We start from the raw sequence: 6,300 nt of genomic DNA on the forward strand, positions 1-6,300 counted from the left end.
GACTTGAATCTGGCAAAGAGTTAATAATAATGAAATTATATTTATCACCATTTAATACAGATCAGTCTCATTAACTGAAGGATTTTGAACTCTTGACTGAGGCAGGGTCATGGTTCATTCAGTAATATACAAGAGACAAACAAGATATATTTCTAATCAAGGAAGTTTATTTACTCAAAAGGCATAATGCCATAGGCAATATGACAGTAGCCATACAAGATGTAATTTCTGCTGTGGTTCCTGATTAGAACTTTAGGTATAAATAAGGTATACTAATTGTTGTGAGCTCCTATACAGAAAGAGATGAAGATAGGCCCTACACATGATGAGATCAGACCTTTGATGGACAGGAGTCTCAGGTAGCGTTCTGGAGTTCTGGCTGTTCTTGTCTTTGGTCTTTATTGTCGTATGCTGGAGTAGACAACTTTTCACATTCCTTGAATGCCAGACAAATCTTCACTATTAACAATAGCGGTCTTTCTCCCACACTCCTTGAGTGTCAGGCAAGTCTTCACTGTCAACAACAGCCATCTTTCTCCCCCACTCCATGAGTGTTAGACAAATCTTAACCATTAACAACAGCCATCTTTTGTTGATAGTCTATAGTGATATTCTTCACGAGAGAGAGAGAGAGAGTATAGGTGCAGGAGTCCTTGGTGAGATAGTGTTATTTTAGTGCGAGTTCATCTCTCACCCCAAATTAGCACCTAATAGAATGGTGATTGTAAAGTTGGCCGATTGGTCAAGGCTCCAAAGTCCAGAGATGCAACGTTTGGGCATTTAATTTTCTCCCAAACGACTCCTCCAACAACAATTTAGTGCAGTATAAATATGAAGGCCTTAACAAATCAAAATAAGACTTTACCAAAATAACAAAAATGAAACCAAAACTTGACAGCAAACTAAACTAATGAAAACAACCTAGGAACTTAAGATACTGTTTAACAGGCGACACCCTTACAAGACAAGGGCCCTGGCAGCTCTCCCCTAGATGCTTATTGCTTACAGCTTGTTGCTCCAAGCCCAACTAACTGAATGCCCCTGCAGTCTCCCTCTTATAGGGTGTGGATCCTACCACATGGCATGCAATCAATTATTCATTAACCCAGCTCATAGCCTATGACTAACCTCACCTTTAAAGGATGTTGTACAACATAATATAAGTTACATTTCTCACCCAACATTATATTCAACAGACTACTAAAATATTGCTCTTAAATACAAACAGACAACACACCCCTCCTCCTCTACAATCAGAGGCGGATTTTTTTTAATTATAAAATTGTAAAGTGAAATCCAATTCAAGGGAAATGTGTGTATTGTTATTGTATTTAGTTGTATTATGGTTAAACCATTGAGAGCTTCTGCCTGCCTGCCTCTCTTTTTATGGGCCTGGGTACCCCAAAATGAAAACAAAATAGCCCAAAAAAAATTCGCTCAGCAAGGTAAATCCAGCTCTGTCTACAATACTTGGCACCCTCCAATTTAGAGAGGAGTGCCTGCACTGATGAGGTGAGGTGACCAATCAACAAACAGAACACTTCAGAACACTTCAAACATTAAACATTAAAATGCATTGGGCCAGGATGTACCACTGTCCATGACGAACACTTCCACACAGTCATTTCCAAAGCCGGCCGGCAATGTTAGTCAAATGGAATTTGCTGTGTACTTAGAAGTGTACATTGTCCTCAGTGTATGTATAGGGCACTGGCTGCCCCGTGACAGTGACGCTTTCTCTCTCGACTTTCTTCTGTTGTGATGGAAGGCACAACTTCGATTCCTTTGCATGTAGATGAAGGCAATATTGAATGACCGGAGAATGTCAATGAATCTTGAAGTTCCCATTCACATTGAACAGAACAGGATGAGTCAAGTCAAGACAAGACAAGACTGGGTGACAACTGACTGACGACTGACTCTTGGGCAGTAGAGCATGGTCAGTTATACCATGTGTAACTCAATACATTCCCTGTCATTGTGTATACAGGAAGATATGTTTAGATAGAGAGGGAAGAATGAAATCTGAGCCCACAACACTAACTAATGAACTCAACCTAAAGTTAATTCTCTTACAAAAATCTATTCATTATATTCAATATTCTCTTACTGTAACACTGTAACTTTGTGTTACACATCTGGTTCCAATTTAGGAAGAATATAATGGATAGTGAGAATGATAATAAAAATGTACTTCATGCATAAATAAAAGTATGATAAAAAAATATGCTTAATCATAAGTGAATGTTGACAAACAATAATAATCACTTGTTTAATATGTATAATAACTATGATATGAAACAAACTCAGTCTGTGTTCCATGTATGAGGAGAGCTTGGGGTTCAAATATATGGAGGTCCATTATGCTATTTGGATGGAAGCAGATCTCTCCCAGTGACAGCTAACTGTCGCAATCTGCGAGTTATGGCCTTATTTCCAGTTCTGACGTCCTATTTCCATTTCTGCGACATTCCTCATTGTAGACATGGGGTCTAGGAAACTGTATGTGTCACATCTACACGTGTAGACGTGTGTATGTGCGGAGCACGTAGTCTGCAGTTGCTGTGTAAATTGAGCTGTTTGGGCATTTGACCTCTGGGATTAATGGCTACTTTCTTCTACCGCTGCTTTGTGTGCTTGTGGAGTTGTTGTTCATAGCATCAGCAAAGTAGTCCAGCTTGGATCAGAGGATATGTTTGATTGTAGTGCAATATTCAATTGATAACCCCTCATTATTATTACAGACCCTTAAAAGGACTTCCTTGTCCTTCTTCCTACTTCCTTGTCTCATTTGTGCTACCAGGATGACCCCACAGGGGTGGGCTCCGGAGCCCCTGCCTTCCATTAGGCAGGATCCGGTTCGAGGCTCCCGACCAGATCCTCCGTTGGGGCCCGCGCCAAAGCACCTAACGTCATGCCAATACGACTGCATTCATTCTTGACTTTATCATGTTCCATTCTATTCATTCATTCTCAATGTAATCCCCTTTTCGTAATAAACGTCAGTGCATTCAGCTCTGTATAGTGAAATCTTTTGAGTTGAACTACTTTTATGTAGACTTAGATAGCATTGTATGTAGACTTATAGCATTTTATGTAGACATAGCACTATAATAGCATTTTATGTAGACATAGCACTTTAAAGTATTATGTACATATATATGTACATATATATATATATGTATAGTTATAGATATTCCACTGTTACGTTCTTAGTTTACGCATGATTCATGATAACTACTTCTTTATGTATGTGATGTATTGCCATGCTTTTGTTCTTGCTTTATGTAAATCGCTCTGGATTAAGAGCGTCTGCTAAATGCCTAAATTGTAAATTGAACAAAATTGGAGGCCTGCTTCACTGTCCTCATGAATAGTCCTTAACACCAACAACAACAGTGATGCAATGTCTGTATTCAAATCATCACTCTATTCTATTTGGCCATTATAAGGGATCGTAAACAAGCCTGTGTGCAAAGAAAATGTTCTACTTTTTGGCTTGTGGTTTGGTGATAAGAATACATTTTGTGAAATACTGAAATATTTCATGCCACTCAGTTTGTTCCTTTACATATAATTAAACAATTGTGTTTACACACTTCACTTGTATCTTCAATGTTCGTGTTTACACTAGGCCTAGTGCCCCTCAAAAATGAAACATGATCTATTTATGTCATTATTTTTAACATGCAAAATGTATAACCTGGATGTGACACATATATGTGATATAGGAGCTTTATATGGTGTATTATGTTGACATAATGTATGAATCTGGATGTGGATATAGGACCTAACTAGAACTGCACTCTGTCGAGTGCCTACTTGCTTGTTGCCTACTAGTGTGCAAGCAGAGCGCGCAAGTACTGTCGACCGCTACAAACTGTCAAATCTCAGCTTCTCTGTGAAAGAACGTTTGAAATATTGAATTATTAGGTTTAGCTATGCCTCGTTTGATGCGTATGTATCGTAGCAGCATATGACGTCAGGGTATAACTGGTATAACTAGCTCTCAATGATGACGTAATAAAGATGTGGATTAAAGGACCCAATGCCAGGTTGTAATTGGTTTTCGATGGTGACGTAATGACGATATGTTTTAGTGTCGGGAGGATTAAAGGTAATGCCCCTATGTATACATGTATGTAATCTGACACCACTGCCATATCAAGCACAAGTAGTCATTGTCATACGCTGGCATGGCACATACGCATCAAACGGCGACATGGACGAAAACTATTACTTGCGCGCTCTGCTTGCGCAAGTAAATATGGTGCAAAATGATATGCAATAGTATGAACCTGAATATGTCAATATATAACAGCAATATGTGATGCATGTCATATTTATCTACATTTATGCACATACATGGACCTGAATGTGACGCACACACAGACAATATGCACATATGCACCTGAATGTGACATACTGTATATATATGTTGCATATTTATGTCACATATGCACATATATGAACATAAAAAAGTGTCACACAAAAACATGCTGTAGAGTGTGCCAGATGTGATGTCTCTCCGACAGGCAAATACCATCTCGAGAGTCAGCGAGATCATTTTGTGGCTAACGACGTCGTCGCGGCGATCTCACCCATTTAGTCTGTTTTTACATCAATAATAAACATTGCAGTATTCTAGTTCAGTGGTTCCCAAACTTTTTCGTGCCAAGGACCCCCAAATTCGTACTAATTAGCCTGCAGACCCCCATTTGAAAAGATATGCCAGGGAACCCTCATAAGAGAAGATTTGTTACAGCTCTAGAAGTGATTCTCAAACATTTCAATTTCAAGGACCCCCAATTTGACATAGGCCTACATTATGTTGATGGCATTTCTATCTCTGGGACTCCCAATTTATATTGTAAAATCAATGATAATTTAACTCTGAGAGTGTATTCCATTTGTACACTCTCAGAGTTACAGACCCATAAGGGTCCATTTGGTTCCAAACTATCATTTAGCTGGGGACCCCCTGGAACTTTGGGAACCACTGTTCTAGTTTAGCGCATGTTACATGATGGTATTATGTTAATATAATAATATAATATAATATAATATAATATAATATAATATAATATAATATAATATAATATAATATAATATAATATAAATATCGTTTATATTATATATATTATACTTATCTATATGCCTATGCATTCAAACACTGATATCAGCTTTCAGTCTAGGTCCTGTTGCCATGGGCGGAGACCTACCGGTTGCTACGCCTCGCCGCCAATCCAGCCTGGACCAATCACCTGCCCGTCATCTCCACTATTTAAACAAGTGTTGGCACCTGTGCTCACTGGCAGTGTGTCACAGTTTGCAGTAGCTGTGGGTGCATGCTGTCCTGAGCATTTGGGTTGCTGGTTGCTACTTTGGGGAAGTTTGGGCCACTAAAGTGTTGGTGTGTCCTCCGTAAAATACCCTCTTTGTCTTGAGTTGAACACATGTTACAGTTATGTTAAGCCACAGAGTTTGTAAGAACCAAACATTCTGCTAAGGTTAATGGAGTATGGGAGCTTGCTTTTTGTAAACCGCTATTCTTTTGGTTAGGTGTTGGTTAGAGTAGGGAGTTTATCCTAGTTCTCATTTCTGTAACCTTTTCTTTTTCATGTTGGTTAGCAGCAGTTAGTTGTTTAGTAGGCTCAGTTTTTGCTTATTTCTCTGAGTTGCCCCATCCTTAGTTTTCAGTTTAAACCTCAACATAACCTTTATTGTAGCATTTCATGGCTGTCTAATGAGTACAAGCCTTACTATACTGTTACTATCCTGTTTGTAATCGCATGTGAACTCTTTAAAAGAACCTTATCAAAGGCAACAAATAAACAAAAGTTCACTTTTCAGCCTATGTAGCAATCCATTTTTACCCCTAGACCTACTGGATTGTAATGGCACAATATAAAATGGGACTCGGAGAGTCATTTCAATTCAAATGAGCTTTATTGGCATGAGAAAACAAACGTTTACATTGCCAAAGCAAGTGTCACAATACAATAAAAACAGTTGAAAATGGGGAAAGTATATACAATCGGAGGGGGTACAGCATTTTGTAAACGGAGCTTCCCATTGCATCGTTATGTACATGTATAAACAGGGTATAAAGCTTTTTTTTAAACAAATAGTAGCAGTTTTTTTGCAGTCAATTTGGGTCAAATGGCAGCATTTTTCTCAGGACTATTTAAATAGTATACAGAAAAAAAATCAGATCTGTTTGCATGTACAAGGTCCAGCGGTCTACTTAATTGGTACAGATAGTATAGTCCTAGGGTGGTTGTATTCCATTGGCTAACC

The sequence above is a fragment of the Electrona antarctica genome, assembly GCF_951216825.1.
Source record: "Electrona antarctica genome assembly, contig: scaffold_245, whole genome shotgun sequence".
Lineage (NCBI taxonomy): Eukaryota > Metazoa > Chordata > Actinopteri > Myctophiformes > Myctophidae > Electrona > Electrona antarctica.